The following is an 18,797-nucleotide window of genomic DNA, read 5'->3' as shown; positions in this document are numbered from 1 at the left end:
ACTATACTTATACGCAGCACCCCAGGTAACCGGCTGCTGCAGTGATGTTGCCTTTCCTTCGGGGAGAGTAATGTCATGCTCAGAGGCAATGGAGTTCTCTTCACCAGGTAAGGCACCCACACACAATATATTCCAAAATTTGGCCAGGAGGGGGAGCTCAGGACTCGGATTCAGGGGAGCTTCCCTGAGCTATATGTATCCTGACCTGGAGAAGGAGCTAGGACAGTCTGATAGAGACACTGAAGAAGAAGAAAGTCTGGGACTAAGAGCAGACAGAGAGGCCAAGCAGCCATGTGGGAGCTGCAGCCTTTGGAAAGGGAGATTGCCAGAGAGGAGCTGGTCGAGGAAGCTCAGCTAGGCAGAGCTGGTAAGAGAGAGGTGCAGTTGAGCAGACGTGGGAGTCTGCAGGTCCTGGCAGAAAGTGGAAGAAAAGCAATGAAAACAAACAGACGTGCAGCAGAAGTGTGAGCTGCAACTCCAGGACAGAAGATATCCCGAGGGGTTGAATGTAGTGAGCATCAGCAGGGACCTCATATAACATCGCAAGGAGGAAAGGCTCACGGACCTCAACTGGGAAGGCGATTCTCCCATTGCCTCCGAGCCGGCCGGACCACAGGACATCTGTACCTGGTACCCTGGACTACTACCACCAGTAAACCAGGTAAAGACTTTACAACTCTGTGTCCTCCACTTATTCGTCAGCATACACCATCCTTGCCACACACCTTGGGAGCCCTGGGGACCCCGCTTCACCTGTGAGAAGTGTTACCATCATTGCTGCAACAACATCCCCCAGAGGACCCCTTTAAAGCAGCGTCAGTCCCCATTGACCAAACACCACAGGTGGCATCACGAACAATAGACTTTTACAATATCCCTTTAAAGACCTTTCCCCTTTAATTGGGTGCAGACCGGGTCGCAGCCACCTTTAAGACCGGACCTGGTACCGAGTACCCCACGGCCCTGGCGGGCGTTCCATTTTGGCGTCACGAACAGGATGGACCGACCCATTGGAATGGGTCTTGTGCGTCATGGACTGTGTTATACTGTGTGAAATTGTAATATGGCTGCCATTGCTGTACCACAAGGCAGACAGAGAACAGGAAAAGATGTGTTGCCATGGATGGAGTTCAAGAACCAGCATGAAAGCTGGATCCACCCACTACAGAGACTTTGATGCCAGAAAAACATGTCCATCACCATGATGGATCCGCCCACAGAGATGGCTGGCGGGAAAGTGCGGGAGGCACTATAGAGGAAGCCCTGGAAGCGTGATGGAGAAGGACATGGAACAGCGTGGCAGCAGTATGGCTGCACACTACCTGGTTAAGACAGCAGAGAAGAGCCGCTAGCACTAGCAGATACCTTTAAAGATGTCCCCAGTCTGCAGCAGCAAGAAACCTCGGACTTGCAACCTACCCTGGACTCGGAGCTCCTCGCCGCGGAGCTGGTGCAGCAACTTCTAAAGACCCAGATGACAGCGGTGGCCACCTGGAAAGAATCTCTGGTCCAGAGAATGACAACCGCCCAGCCGCAGCGACAGTACCTACCAGCCGTGCTCCCAGCCCCGGCGAAACCTGCACCTTCGACCTCGGTGGAGACAGAAAGTAAGGCCCTGCAGGAACGTGAGATGCCACCGCCGACGGAAAACCTGGACCTCGCGACTGCCGCGCCGATGGAGTCAGAAAGTGAGGCCCAGCCAGAAAACGAGCTGGAGCCGCAGCACCAGGCCCTGCAGCCAGTGGACCATACGCAGCAACCAATGATCCAGACCCCAGCGGAGATGAAACAGGACACCGGCACCGGAGAGACAGGTATGCTAACTGCCCCGGTAGCTGAAGACACCTTAGTGGTACCACTAGCACCCCCGCCAACCTTAGTGCTCTGCCAAATTACGACTGCTATAGCTTGGGACCATATGAAGGATGTATGCGACGCTCTAGCTGAACCAATCACACCTGTACCTGTACCCCGCTTCACCTGTGGGAAGCGTTACCATCATTGCTGCAACAACATCCCCCAGAGGGCCCCTTTAAAGCAGCGTCGGTCCCCACTGTCTGAACACCACAGGTGGCGTCATGAACAATAGACTTTTACAATATCCCTTTAAAGACCTTTCCCCTTTAATTGGGCACCCAGGGCCACGGACCGGGTCACAGCCACCGTGACATCCCCTTTAAGACCGGACCCAATAATGAGTACCCCACGGCGTTCCATATATTTCTCTGTCTTATCTGTGCATCATGAATTGTGGAATGTGTTAAAGGGGCCCACTGAGACTTTTTCACCGGGGGCCCACCAACACCTGGAGCCAGCCCTGAAGGACAGCATCAAATCTTCTAGGCATGGAATGAACAAATTGGCAACATTTTGCAACTTCTATCTATTTCCCTTCTTCAAGAACTGCCTCTCTTAGATCCTCAATGCTGTTGGAGAGTGATGCTCTACTTATTTCCTCAGAATTCCCATAGGTGTTTTCATTGGGTTGCAGATCAGGAGACATACTTGGCCACTAAATTACTTTTTCCCTGTTCTTTTTCAGAAATGCAACAGATGTGTTTTGGATCATTGTTGGAAAAGTGCTCATCTACTAAGGGCACAGTGATGAGAGCATCTTCTTTTTTAACATAGAGCAGTACATCTGTGGATTCATGATACCATCAATGAAATGTAGCTCCTGGACACCAGCAGCAATCATGTATCCCCGCATAAGGACACTGATTGATAGCTCTATTTCTACATTAGTATGTTTGCAATAAAGGGTTTTTCGTTCCATTTCTTTAACTTGACTTTATATTCACGAATTGGTCCCACAACACTCCTCCAATCTGCTGGCTATGTCCCCTGATTGTCTCCTCTCCTTTTCTGTAATGTCCACAGAAATTGTCTGCAGATCAAGCACTGGTTTTGGCAAGGCAGATGGGCGGCTGGAAATCAGTAGGTCAGTATATGCTGGTTCTTCTCTTTTTAGCACACTGTAGATCCATGCCTCACTTTTGTCCAGCTAGCGATATTTCCTAGCAGTCTCCTCTCCTTCTCTTCTAGCAGGGCCGTATTTAGAGTTTCTGCTGCCCTAGGCACTTTTAGTTTTGCCTCCCCCATTGGTGAGTATGACACTATCGGCAGTGACTTTGGCAATAATCGAAGGAAGAAAAAGAAGACTGACAGCACTCACTTATTGGGGCGCCCGGTCCACATCCAGGGAACCTTCCTGGATCATCCACATAGTCCAAAAAGAAACAAAAGACCAGCGCTCCATCCGGGTGTAGTATTCCAAAATGCAAACTTTATTGGGCCATGTAGCAGCAACGTTTCGACCCGGAGGTCTTTATCAAGCATACCTAAACATGCAGGGCAGCGGCCTTAAATAGTGTGGATACCACACATGCACCAATCACCATCAGGTCAGCCCCCTGTCTCATAATATCACATAGAAATAACAAAACACACATCAGATACATATCGTTTAAAAATCCACCACCGCAGATACAAACACCATAGAGGAGACATGGAAAAGCTCTATAGCATATACAATACATAAGTTGTTTACCTTTCCATCCACCAATAAGGTAGATGCATCAATCGTTACCATAGAGATGTGAATCAATCATAGATAAAACAGACTCCACCAATACATAACCGTTGTAAACGGCGTCTAAATATACAGATGGCCTATCAGATAGTTCCGGACATATGAGCAAACATCTAACGACCAACCGACCCCCCTGTAACATGCCGCATCACTCACGTCATGTCCTGCTCTCGTCTCCACAGCTTACTGAGCCGATCACCATAGCCGGCGATATCAGCGTCATCACAGTGACGCGCATGCGTACATCAAGCCGCAAGAGCATATCGCGGAAAACAGGGAAACCAATCAGCGGAGGAGACCGCCCATACCTCCGGTCACATGACTAAAGAAACCATGTAACCAAGGTAACATAAACAAAAGCAGTGCTCCTAAGCTGCCTCATCCAAAGCCGCCCAGATAGAAGTCCTATATGCAGCCTCTGTATGAGAGAGTGTACCCGCAACTGACACGGCCAGTGCACCACCACCAGATAGTGCAACCCGCCGGTCAGCGCGTGCACCTCCATAGATAACAGAAGCGCAATAAGGGCACAACCAGGAGCAACAACCGCTAATCTCCTTAGTATACCCATAAGCCAGATGGCTATAACGCCCTGGAGAACTATAAAAGACAAAAAGGCGCCCTAACAGTACATAATATACAGTCTCTATCACACCATATCAAATATAGTGGAATTAAATAATCTAAATAGAAGCTTCAATCCCGTCATCCATTGTCCATGGTGTATCCAATCCCCAATGACTATACACAGATGACCACCTATCGAAAAATAAAAGAGAAAAATAAAAAAATATAACTCAATACATAACACAAACCGCGGAGTGGAACATATAAAAGATACATTTTAAAAATACACCGATTCGAGCTGCACGCTCCTCATCAATATAATAAGACTATACTACACAGGTCTGTAGATTGAAGTCTAAGTTCAAACCACCCGGTTGTAAAGATCCCAGCATGAAGATCCACTTCAACTCCTTCTGTTTTAACAATTGCAGTCTGTCACCACCCCTCCTCAGGGTCGGAACACTATCAATGACCCTGAATCGCAGCTGATTGACAGAGTGCTTATGTTCTAAGAAGTGTTTAGGAACAGGTAACTCAGTAAGGCCAGTTCTCACAGTACTCTTATGTTTGATTATTCGTGCTCTGACTTCCATGGTCGTCTCCCCAATATAGGTGAGCCCACACGGGCATACAATCATATACACAACCCAACTGGATGTGCAAGTGTACCTCTCTTTAAGAAAAATCTTTCTGCCAGTATGGGGATGGCAAAAGAATTCTCCTTTTAACATGTTGTTGCAGCAAGAGCAACCTAAACACGGAAAATTTCCATGTTTGGCCACACTGAGAGTTCTCTGAATCGAGGATTTCGAAGTCCCTACATCAGAACGAACCAACCTGTCCCTGAGATTACGCCCCCTTCTAAAGGACATCAGTGGAAACGTCTCAAAACTAGGGATCGATGGAAGACCCCGTTGTAAAAGTGACCAGTGTTTCCTAATCACTCTACCAATCTGGTTACTTGCTGGATTATAAGTAGTCACAAATGGGATCCGATCACATACCCGCTTCACACGTGTCTTTTTACGAACACTTTCGCGGGAGCAATTCAAGGAGAAAACCTTGTGTATGCTATCAGGCTCTGACGTGGCCCCCGAGTGTGCACAACTTGTCCTCACACTGTTGGAGTTCGTCCTCAGGAGGAATTTTTTCCTCTTTGGGGACGATTTTTTCCTGCAGTTGAGGGGCACCGCCATGGGGTCCAACGTGGCCCCCACGTATGCCAACATCTTTATGGCGGTGCTCGAGGACAGGTTTGTGTACAGTTCCATCCTCTGGCGCCACGTCAGAGCCTGGTGGCGCTATATTGACGATATTTTTGTCATTTGGGAAGGTAGTCTACAAGAATTATTTGATTTCCAGACTTATCTGAATCAGATACACTCGGAATTGCAATTTACCCTCACACATTCTATGACTCAGGTACAGTTCCTGGATACCTTGGTATACAAGGAAATGGGTAGGTTGAGAACTGACATTTTTGTTAAGGAAACTGACAGGAATAGTTTGCTGATGTTTGATAGCAACCACCCAAGGAGTATGGTAAATTCACTGCCATGGAGTCAGTTGTTACGGGTCCGGAGAATTGTGTCCGATGAAGATAAGGTTAATCTACGTCTGGATGAGATGTGTTCGAAGTTTTTACAGAGGGGGTACCCTGGTAGGGAGGTTGTGAGATTCAAGGAGAAAACCTTGAATTGCTCCCGCGAAAGTGTTCGTAAAAAGACACGTGTGAAGCGGGTATGTGATCGGATCCCATTTGTGACTACTTATAATCCAGCAAGTAACCAGATTGGTAGAGTGATTAGGAAACACTGGTCACTTTTACAATGGGGTCTTCCATCGATCCCTAGTTTTGAGACGTTTCCACTGATGTCCTTTAGAAGGGGGCGTAATCTCAGGGACAGGTTGGTTCGTTCTGATGTAGGGACTTCGAAATCCTCGATTCAGAGAACTCTCAGTGTGGCCAAACATGGAAATTTTCCGTGTTTAGGTTGCTCTTGCTGCAACAACATGTTAAAAGGAGAATTCTTTTGCCATCCCCATACTGGCAGAAAGATTTTTCTTAAAGAGAGGTACACTTGCACATCCAGTTGGGTTGTGTATATGATTGTATGCCCGTGTGGGCTCACCTATATTGGGGAGACGACCATGGAAGTCAGAGCACGAATAATCAAACATAAGAGTACTGTGAGAACTGGCCTTACTGAGTTACCTGTTCCTAAACACTTCTTAGAACATAAGCACTCTGTCAATCAGCTGCGATTCAGGGTCATTGATAGTGTTCCGACCCTGAGGAGGGGTGGTGACAGACTGCAATTGTTAAAACAGAAGGAGTTGAAGTGGATCTTCATGCTGGGATCTTTACAACCGGGTGGTTTGAACTTAAGGTACCTTCACACATAACGATATCGTTAACGATATCGTTGCTATTTGTGACGTAGCAACGATATCGTTAATGAAATCGTTCTGTGTGACAGCGACCAACGATCTGGCCCCTGCTGGGAGATCGTTGGTCGCTGAATAAAGTCCAGAACTTTATTTCGTCGCTGGACTCCCTGGAGACATCGCTGGATCGGCGTGTGTGACACCGATCCAGCGATGTCTTCACTGGTAACCAGGGTAAACATCGGGTAACTAAGCGCAGGGCCGCGCTTAGTAACCCGATGTTTACCCTGGATACCATGCTAAAAGTTAAAAAAAACAAACACTACATACTTACCTACCGCTGTCTGTCCTCCAGCGCTGTGCTCTGCTCTCCTCCTGCACTGGCTGTGAGCCGGAAAGCAGAGCGGTGACGTCACCGCTCTGCTTTCCGGCTCACAGACAGTACAGGAGGAGAGCAGAGAAGCAGAGCGCAGCGCTGGAGGACAGACAGCGGTAGGTAAGTATGTAGTGTTTGTTTTTTTTAACTTTTAGCATGGTATCCAGGGTAAACATCGGGTTACTAAGCGCGGCCCTGCGCTACCCGATGTTTACCCTGGTTACCGGCATCGTTGGTCGCTGGAGAGCTGTCTGTGTGACAGCTCTCCAGCGACCAAACAGCGACGCTGCAGCGATCCGGATCGTTGTCGGTATCGCTGCAGCGTCGCTTAATGTGAAGGGGCCTTTAGACTTCAATCTACAGACCTGTGTAGTATAGTCTTATTATATTGATGAGGAGCGTGCAGCTCGAATCGGTGTATTTTTAAAATGTATCTTTTATATGTTCCACTCCGCGGTTTGTGTTATGTATTGTGTTATATTTTTTTATTTTTCTCTTTTATTTTTCGATAGGTGGTCATCTGTGTATAGTCATTGGGGATTGGCTACACCATGGACAATGGATGACGGGATTGAAGCTTCTATTTAGATTATTTAATTCCACTATATTTGATATGGTGTGATAGAGACTGTATATTATGTACTGTTAGGGCGCCTTTTTGTCTTTTATAGTTCTCCAGGGCGTTATAGCCATCTGGCTTATGGGTATACTAAGGAGATTAGCGGTTGTTGCTCCTGGTTGTGCCCTTATTGCGCTTCTGTTATCTATGGAGGTGCACGCGCTGACCGGCGGGTTGCACTATCTGGTGGTGGTGCACTGGCCGTGTCAGTTGCGGGTACACTCTCTCATACAGAGGCTGCATATAGGACTTCTATCTGGGCGGCTTTGGATGAGGCAGCTTAGGAGCACTGCTTTTGTTTATGTTACCTTGGTTACATGGTTTCTTTAGTCATGTGACCGGAGGTATGGGCGGTCTCCTCCGCTGATTGGTTTCCTGTTTTCCGCGATATGCTCTTGCGGCTTGATGTACGCATGCGCGTCACTGTGATGATGCTGATATCGCCGGCTATGGTGATCGGCTCAGTAAGCTGTGGAGACGAGAGCAGGACATGACGTGAGTGATGCGGCATGTTACAGGGGGGTCGGTTGGTCGTTAGATGTTTGCTCATATGTCCGGAACTATCTGATAGGCCATCTGTATATTTAGGCGCCGTTTACAACGGTTATGTATTGGTGGAGTCTGTTTTATCTATGATTGGTTCACATCTCTATGGTAACGATTGATGCATCTACCTTATTGGTGGATGGAAAGGTAAACAACTTATGTATTGTATATGCTATAGAGCTTTTCCATGTCTCCTCTATGGTGTTTGTATCTGCGGTGGTGGATTTTTAAACGATATGTATCTGATGTGTGTTTTGTTATTTCTATGTGATATTATGAGACAGGGGGCTGACCTGATGGTGATTGGTGCATGTGTGGTATCCACACTATTTAAGGCCGCTGCCCTGCATGTTTAGGTATGCTTGATAAAGACCTCCGGGTCGAAACGTTGCTGCTACATGGCCCAATAAAGTTTGCATTTTGGAATACTACACCCGGATGGAGCGCTGGTCTTTGGCAATAATCGCTGATGTGAAAGTAGCCTTTTGCAGTAGATCCGGCAGTTTTTCCGCATTTACTGCATAACGGATTACTTACGGCAACACAGTGTTCGGCCTCATTCATTCCCTATTGGACTTGCAGACTTGTGCGGCACTTGCGGTTTTGCCGCAATCCGGTAAATGCGGTACTTGCAGCAATGGAAAAAAAACGCTGCTAGCAGTGTTTTTTTTGTCTCACCACAAGTGCAAAACCGCAAGTGCCACATATGTCCACAAGTAGCCATCACTACCTGTCCCTGCACCTTGCTAGCTCATCCCTAACCATCCCTCCCTAACCTAAAACTACACTATAAAGCTTTAGAAAAACAATTTATTACCTGACATATTCCTCTGATAATGAGGGCTCCAGGCTACAGTGTAGACCGGGACGGGCAGTCTCCGGGTCTCCATTCTCTCTCTGTGCACACCCTCAGTCCCCGCGTCACTGCCTGTGCTGCACTGTACACAGACATCCCTCCACCGGACGCGGTAATCACCTCTCGCAGTAGCATACCGGAAGAGGTGTATCTAGGGTTTCTAGCACCTGGGGCAAGAATTCATTTTGGTGCCCCCCCTCCCCCCCTCCCCAGGACATATGCGATTTTCACACTTAGTCATGTACCCACGAGCTCCTCTCCCTAGTGCTCTCAATGTTCAGTGAAAAAGTGAGAAGCAGAAGAGAAGCTCGTTGTCACAGGACCATAAGTATGAAAATCGCATATGAGTGAAGTGTCCATGTGACGACTACTGGAACCTGCAGAGCTGAATCCTGACAGGCTACTGAATTCTCACAACTAATGCACTGCACACTTTTAGGATTCTCCCTTGCCGGTGGGCAGTCATGTCAGCACAAGCATGTGATTTGTATAGGTCTGGCCACATTCCAACTAGACGTGCCCGGCCTCGCTCAGTTCATTTTCATTGAGTGAGGCCACACAAGTCTAGTCAGCACATGACCACATGTATGTAAATCGCCAGCATGAGAGAATCCTGACAGCGTGCAGTGCGCACTGTGAGAAGTCAGAAGTCTGCAGTAATAAAGAATGACTGCAGACTCATTACAAACCTGGACATCCCCTTTAATGCTCCTAACATAAATAAAAACATGAGAGTTAGTTAGTATCACACATAACATTTACATCCAGGTACCTTATAAATGACGTCGTCTCTGGAGTCGTTCTCCTTCTTTTCTTCCTCTTGTCCAGACCCCATGATGAGATTTCTCATCCACAGCCGTCTCTGCAGACTTCCATCTTCTCCACTCTTTTGCAGAAAATCTCCACATGATGCCCTTAAAGATACAAGTGTCATTATAATGCTCCTTAACAAAAAAATATTGCCCCTCACTATATTGTCTGCACAAAATATGACCCCCACACTGTCCCTCTTATGGTGCATGCTCTTCACACTGACCTCTCCTTTCCATACCAGCCCCCTCTTCACACTGTCCTCTCACACTGTGTCCCCCCTGTAGGGCCCAGTATTTATACTGTACTCTCTCATCATACTCCCCCTCCTTGGTATACTGTCCAGTCCTGGCTGTGCCCTTACACTGTCCCCCCATGCTACGAACCCACTACTCAGTTTCTATTCTGTGCCCCCTCACTTTTCTCCCCCCGTACTGTCTCCTCACACTATTCCCCTCCCTCCTCATACTGTCTCTTCTCACATCCCTCCTGTTCACCATACTGTTTCCTCATATATTTACCCCCTCACTTTCTATACTGCCTGCTCACCTGACTCCCCATACTGTGTCTGCACACATCCCATCATCTTCACTCCCCGTACTCTGTACACATACATTTTTCACATCACTACTCATACTGTGTCCACATACATTCCCCCGTTCGCTACCCATACTGTCTGCACCCATCCCCTATACTGTTTCTTCATACATGTCCCCCATTCCCCCATACTGTTTCCTCATATATGCCCCCCATCCCCCAGTAGTTTCCTCATATATGCCCCCATTCCCCATACTGTTTCCTCATACATGCTACCCATTCCCCTGTACTGTTTCCCCATCTCCCCCTTTGCTCTTCATTTTGTGTCCTCACATCTCCCCCACACATTAAATCCCCCATCCCCACTCAAATTGTCCCCCCCCCCCGTGCATTTATCCTTCGGTATCTTCTGTTCCACTGGAGCACTTATCACCAGTGTTCGCCTGTGCAGCGCGAGTGAGCGAAATCAGCAGCGTGATCACATGATCTGATCACACTGCTCACGTCGCTCTGACCCGGCAGTCAGAGCCTCAATTGTACTCACTTCTGTAAAACGCGAGTACAATTGATCCCTGGGCAGGGGCGGACACTGACAGCTTGGGGCCCCTGTGCAAGAAATGTGTCTGGGCCCCCTTCCTTTTATGGTGACAAAGTTACATATATATATATATATATATATATATATATATATATATATATATATATATATATATATACAGCCACACACATACATGTGTGTATATTACATAACGTATATACTCGAGTATAAGCTGACCCAAGTATAAGCCGAGACACCTAATTTTGCCACGGAAAACTGGGTAAGCTTATTGACTCGAGTATAAGCCGGGTATGCATTGTCCCCCTCATTCCTATCCTGGTATTTGTGGTTCCCCGTCCTGTCCTGGTATGCGTGGCTCCCCCTGTTATATGTATGGCTCGGCTCCCCAGTCCCATCTTGTATGCATGGCTCCCCCTGTCCCTTCTGGTATGCATGGCTCCCCCTGTCCCATCTTGTATGCATGACTTCCCCGGTCCCATCTTGTATGCATGGCACCCCCTGTCCCATCTTGTAGAGAACATAGAAAGCTAGCACTCAATCACTGTGATTCACGATGCCAGTGAACGGGGCCCAGAGTCCCATAAATCATAGAGTCAAGGAATCACTCCACTCGTATATTTAAAGATGCTTATATCAAAAGTTTATTCAGCTAGAGTTCGTGGTAAAAGCGATAGGCGATAATTAACATTTCGGCCAGCCCGTGGCTTTGATCACAAAATCGCTGTAACAAGCAGAAAGACAATCAAAATTTCAAAAACAGACAAATATATACATACATATTTACATTAATGAATGCATGTCAGAAGATAATCGCCATGGTAGGGCCTCCCCACCCAAGACAAAGGACATATATTATGTCTGGTAAATGGAACTCAGAAGGACTTGAGATCAGAGAGAGTGGTTCAAAGAAACACAGTATATGGTATTGAGATGGATAAGGCAAGTGAACATACCCCAAACAGAATTTGTTAAAGTAAGGACACTGTGTGACTGGTGAGTCTGGTAAAGGATGCAGTTGTGTAACCTGCAAGGGATAATACAAAGTAAAATTGCAATGAAGGAACTGTATATATAGACAGTGTTTGTAGGAATGCTATCCAGTGATCCGCCCCCAGAAAATCAGATGTCATGTGGAGGTACTGTAGATTGGCTTGTTACAGTGATTTTGTGATCAAGGCCACGGGCTGGCCGAAATGTTAATTATCGCCTATCGCTTTTACCACAAACTCTAGCTGAATAAACTTTTGATATAAGCATCTTTAAATATATGAGTGCAGTGATTCCTTGACTCCATGTCCCATCTTGTATGCATGGCTCCCTCCTCCCATCTTTTATGCATGGCTCCCCTGTCCCATCTTGTATACATGGCCCCCCCCTGTCCCATCTTGTATGCATGGCTCCCCCGGTCCCATCTTGCATGCATGGCTCCCCCTCCCATCTTGAATGCATGGCTCCCCCCTCCCATCTTGTATGCATGGCTCCCCTGTCCCATCTTGTATGCATGGCTCCCCCTGTCCCATCTTGTATGCATGGCTCTCCCTGTCCCATCTTGTATGCATGCCTCCCCCCTCCCATTTTGTATGCATGGCTCCCCTGACCCATCTTGTGTACATGGCTCCCCTGTCCCATTTTGTATACATGGCTCCCCCTGTCCCATCTTGTATGCATGGTCGGCCCCCCCATTTTGCATGCATGGCTCCCCAGTCCCATCTTGTATGCATGGCTCCCCAGTCCCATCTTGTATGCATGGCTCCCCCTGTCCGATCTTGTATACATGGATCCCCCTGTCCCATTTTCTATACATGTCTCCCCATCCCATCTTGTATGCATGGCTCACCCCCCATCTTGTATGCATGGCTCCCCAGTCCCATCTTGTATGCATGGTTCCCCCTGTCCTATCTTGTATGCATGGCTCCCCCTGTCCCATCTTGTATGCATGGCTCCCCCGGTCCCATCTTGTATGTATAGCTCCCCTTCCCATCTTGTATGCATGGCTCCCCTGTCCCATCTTGTATACATGGTTCCCCCTGTCCCATCTTAGATACATGGCTCCCCCGGTCCCATTTTGTATGCATGGCTCCCCTTGTCCCATCTTGTATGCATGGCTCCCCTTGTCCCATCTTGTATGCATGGCTCCCCCATCCCATCTTGTATGCATGGCTCCCCCAGTCCCATCTTGTATGCATGGCTCCACTGGTCCCATCTTGTATGCATGGCTCCCCTGGTTCCATCTTGTATGCATGGCTCCCCCTGTCCCATGTTCTCTGCATGGCTCCCGATCCCATCTTGTATGCATGGCTCGGCCCCCCATCTTGTATGCATGGCTCCCCTGTCCCATCTTGTATGCGTGGCTTCCCCTGTCCCATCTTGTATGCATGGCTCCCGGCTCCCCCTGTCCCATCTTGTATGCATGGCTCCCCCTGTCCCATCTTGTATGCATGGCTCCCCTATCCCATCTTTTTTGCATGGCTCCCCCGGTCCCATCTTGTATGCATGGCTCCCCTGGTCCCATCTTTTATGCATGGCTCCCCACCCCAATCTTGTATGCATGGCTCCCCCCTCCCATCTTGTATGCATGGCTCCCCTGTCCCATCTTGTATGCATGGCTCCCCAGTCTCATCTTGTATGCATTGCTCCCCACCCCAATCTTGTATGCATGGCTCCCCTGTCCCATCTTGTATGCATGGCTCCCCCAGTCCCATCTTGTATGCATGGCTCCCCCAGTCCCATCTTGTATGCATGGCTCCCCTGTCCCATCTTGTATGCATGGCTCCCCCTATCCCATCTTGTATGCATGGCTCCCCCTGTCCCATCTTGTATGCATGGCTCCCCCTGTCCCATCTTGTATTCATGGCTTGGCCCCCCCATCTTGTATGCATGGCTCCCCAGTGCCATCTTGTATGCATGGCTCCCCCTGTCCCATCTTGTATGCTTGGCTCTCCCTGTCCCATCTTGTATACATGGCTCCCCCTGTCCCATCTTGTATGCATGGCTCGGCCCCCCATCTTGTATGCATAGCTCCCCAGTCCCATCTTGTATGCATGGCTCCCCCTGTCCCATCTTGTATGCATGGCTTTCCCTGTCCCATCTTGTATGCATGGCCCCTCTGTCCCATCTTGTATGCATGGCTCCTCTGTCTCATCTTGTATACATGGCTCCCCTTTGTCCTATCTTGTATACATGGCTCCCCTGTCCCATCTTGTACACATGGCTCCCCCTGTCCCATCTTGTAGGCATGGCTCCCCCTGTCCCATCTTGTATGCATGGCTCCCCCTGTCCCATCTTGTTTGCATGGCTCCCCCTGTCCCATCTTGTACGCATGGCTACCCCTGTCCCATCTTGTACGCATGGCTCCCCGGTCCCTTCTTGTATGCATAGCTCCCCTGGTCCCATCTTGTATGCATGGCTCCCCCAGTCCCATCTTGTATGTATAACTCCCCTTCCCATCTTGTATGCATGGCTCCCCTGTCCCATCTTGTATACATGGTTCCCCCTGTCCCATCTTATATACATGGCTCCCCGGTCCCATCTTGTATGCATGGCTCCCCCTGTCCCATCTTGTATTCATGGCTTGGCCCCCCCATCTTGTATGCATGGCTCCCCAGTGCCATCTTGTATGCATGGCTCCCCCTGTCCCATCTTGTATGCTTGGCTCTCCCTGTCCCATCTTGTATACATGGCTCCCCCTGTCCCATCTTGTATGCATGGCTCGGCCCCCCATCTTGAATGCATAGCTCCCCAGTCCCATCGTGTATGCATGGCTCCCCCTGTCCCATCTTGTATGCATGGCTCTCCCTGTCCCATCTTGTATGCATGTCCCCTCTGTCCCATCTTGTATGCATGGCTCCTCTGTCTCATCTTGTATACATGGCTCCCCTTTGTCCTATCTTGTATACATGGCCCCCCTGTCCCATCTTGTACACATGGCTCCCCCTGTCCCATCTTGTAGGCATGGCTCCCCTGGTCCCATCTTTTATGCATGGCTCCCCACCCCAATCTTGTATGCATGGCTCCCCCCTCCCATCTTGTATGCATGGCTCCCCTGTCCCATCTTGTATGCATGGCTCCCCAGTCTCATCTTGTATGCATTGCTCCCCACCCCAATCTTGTATGCATGGCTCGCCTGTCCCATCTTGTATGCATGGCTCCCCCAGTCCCATCTTGTATGCATGGCTCCCCTGTCCCATCTTGTATGCATGGCTTCCCCTATCCCATCTTGTATGCATGGCTCCCCCTGTCTCATCTTGTATGCATGGCTCCCCCTGTCCCATCTTGTATTCATGGCTTGGCCCCCCCATCTTGTATGCATGGCTCCCCAGTGCCATCTTGTATGCATGGCTCCCCCTGTCCCATCTTGTATGCTTGGCTCTCCCTGTCCCATCTTGTATACATGGCTCCCCCTGTCCCATCTTGTATGCATGGCTCGGCCCCCCATCTTGTATGCATAGCTCCCCAGTCCCATCTTGTATGCATGGCTCCCCCTGTCCCATCTTGTATGCATGGCTCTCCCTGTCCCATCTTGTATGCATGGCTCCTCTGTCTCATCTTGTATACATGGCTCCCCTTTGTCCTATCTTGTATACATGACTCCCCTGTCCCATCTTGTACGCATGGCTCCCCCTGTCCCATCTTGTAGGCATGGCTCCCCCTGTCCCATCTTGTATGCATGGCTCCCCCTGTCCCATCTTGTATGCATGGCTCCCCCTGTCCCATCTTGTATGCATGGCTCCCCCTGTCCCATCTTGTACGCATGGCTACCCCTGTCCCATCTTGTACGCATGGCTCCCCGGTCCCTTCTTGTATGCATGGCTCCCCTGGTCCCATCTTGTATGCATGGCTCCCCCGGTCCCATCTTGTATGTATAACTCCCCTTCCCATCTTGTATGCATGGCTCCCCTGTCCCATCTTGTATACATGGTTCCCCCTGTCCCATCTTATATACATGGCTCCCCGGTCCCATCTTGTATGCATGGCTCCCCTTGTCCCATCTTGTATGCATGGCTCCCCTTGTCCCATCTTGTATGCATGGCTCCCCCATCCCATCTTGTATGCATGGCTCCCCCAGTCCCATCTTGTATGCATGGCTCCACTGATCCCATCTTGTATGCATGGCTCCCCTGGTTCCATCTTGTATGCATGGCTCCCCCCGTCCCATCTTGTATGCATGGCTCCCCTATCCCATCTTTTTTGCATGGCTCCCCCGGTCCCATCTTGTATGCATGGCTCCCCTGGTCCCATCTTGTATGCATGGCTCCCCTATCCCATCTTTTTTGCATGGCTCCCCCGGTCCCATCTTGTATGCATGGCTCCCCTGGTCCCATCTTTTATGCATGTGTGACGCCCAGGAGACCGGGATACCCAGCACCGGACCAATGGAGTCTGTCTCTTGAGGGGGATGTCACGGGTGGCTTGACCCGGTGCTGTGGCCTCAGGCAATGCACAGTGTAAGGGGTATCATGAGGGGACAGGCACTTACTTGATCAGCAGCAGGTTCTCCCAGCGGTGACGATCCTGATCCTGGATAGATGGCTATTGTCCAAATGAAAGACTGAGGCACTGAAACGTTTAACCAGTTTACTTTAACATAAAAGGATTTACAACCAGTCCTGTCACCGGAGTCTGTATGGGAACTCTGAGTTACTTTGACCCTGCCGGGGTCTTCGCCTCTTATTGTGCGCAATTTCTGTGTGGCCCTGCTGCTGTATGTGAACTGGCTGCCGGCCCAATCTGTCCCCTCCGGGTCCTGGTTCGACGGGCAACCCGAGTCCTTTTATCGGTTTACCCCCTCTGGGAGTACCGCTGAACTCTGTGTCTGTTGCTGCGTCCGGCCCTAGTGAAGCTGATATCACCTCACGTTTTTCCGGTTGCTGTATTATATATAATGAATACAGCCACGGATCCGGTATCCGTCTTTGCGCCTGTTCTGGGTAGTGATTAATGCTACCCGGTTCTCACAATGTCCTTTTTCTCTATCCCTCTTCTCCTCAGGCCAGTGATTTAGGCCTGGTAACAGTCACAGGGCTGTTAGAGATTCAACTGTATGACCTCTCACTATCAGCTCCTTGGCCCAACTGCCATTTCTTCTCTCAGACCAGAATGGATCAAGGGGAGTCTCTGGAGCTCCCCCTTCTGGCCGGAGGTGGTAGTGCAGTCTTGCTATTTTAGTATTTGTACTTACTGTCAGTAACTATTTTTGTGGCAAATACCCCTAGGGGTGCCACATTCCCCCTTAGTTAAGAACAGTACTCCGGGACTGTGGGACAATAACATTTTGAAATAACAATTAATATGTACAGAGTCTCAAAAATGAAAAGTTACAAAAACCACTCAAGGAAACAAAAATAGAGTTCTGTAAAAAGTCACTTCAAATAGCGTCCATTAATACAGTTCTATCCTTGAAGGTATTAGGAACGGCACTGTACTTAGTGTCCAGGAATTTAGTTCCATTTTTCCAACGGAGTTATCAATATAGAGTCTAAAGAAAGTTCAAAAAGAGCAGAAAGCAAAGTTCAAAAAGCAGTCTTTCCGGAGCTTTGATTTAATGCCTCCGGGCTGATAAAAAGTTCAAGAATATGCAATAAGTTCATACAGACAAGTCTCTGTAGGCACTGGGCTTAAACGTTGCAGACTGATAGCAATGACTATACTACATTTTCTGTTTAACTATATACGGCATAACATATATACAATTCACATTATGAGCTTTATAGTTGGTAATCTGCATACCTGGCCGGTAATTGACCCTGGGTACTACGCTGTGATCTACGTAATAGCGGTGTCTCTTCATGTGGTGTACTACTGTCTACTGCGGATGTAGTATCTGCCCGCTCTGCTAAAGATAATTCCACGACTATGGAGTTGGCAAGTCCACCGTGAATGGGATTACTCTGACCAGGAATCTGTTCTTCCTGGCCTGGAACCTCCTGTAGTACGGGGTCAGCCTCTTCCTGTCTTGGGACTTCTGGTATTGGGTTCGGTGTTGGGTAAAAGGCCACCATGGGAACCACTACTGCACCATGGTATGTTAGTAGGGTTTTGGGAAAGTCTCCTATACAGGTGTGATACACTTCCTCTTCTTTTTCCTTTACTGGTTGAACTTGTATGGGTTGAATAACTTCTGGTTCTGGCTGGACAACGTCTGGCTCTTTCAATGCTTCCGGACATAATTTAAGATTGTCTCTTGACACTAGTACAGATGTTAAGCCTCCGTTTTTGCTAATGAGACACATTTTAGGATTATCCACTCTTGTTGGTAAAACTGTGTAAGGTACGGCTTCCCACTGATTGTCCAGTTTATTGGTTCGACGATTTCTCTTGAGCACTTGGTCACCCGGTCTTAATGGGGTCGCTAGAGCATTCTGGTTGAAAGTTCGCTCTTGTCTTTCTCTAGTTTGCTGAAGGCTTCTTTCCACACTCTCTTGCACTTGGCGATACTGCTTTTGCCGTATGATATCCCAATTGGAGTCTTGAACTTCTGCGTCTGGTTTCAGAATTCCCATTTCTAGATCGATTGGTAATTGGCCGGGTCTTGCACGCATAAGGTAAGCTGGGGTGCAGTTGGTGGAGCTCACCGGGACATGATTATACAGATCCACCAAGTCAGGCAATTTCTCTGGCCATTGATTCCTTTCTGTCTCAGGTAAAGTCTTTAGTAGGTCTATTACAATATGGTTCATCTTCTCGCATAAGCCGTTTGTTTGTGGATGATAGGCCGTCGTCCGGATCTTTTTGCAACCATACATATTACAGAATTCTCTGAAGATCTCTGATTCAAAGGCTGTACCTTGGTCGGTGAGAACCTGTTCCGGATATCCATGGGGTCTACAAAAGTACGTTTGGAACGCTTTGGCTGCTGTTTTTGCTGTCAGATCTTTTACGGGTACTACTACCAAGAAACGTGAATAATGGTCCACGATGGTCAAGGCATAGACATAGCCGGACCGGCTT

Source organism: Ranitomeya imitator, chromosome 5 (genome assembly GCF_032444005.1).
Source record: "Ranitomeya imitator isolate aRanImi1 chromosome 5, aRanImi1.pri, whole genome shotgun sequence".
NCBI classification, from domain to species: domain Eukaryota; kingdom Metazoa; phylum Chordata; class Amphibia; order Anura; family Dendrobatidae; genus Ranitomeya; species Ranitomeya imitator.
Note: the sequence above shows the minus strand (reverse complement) of the source record.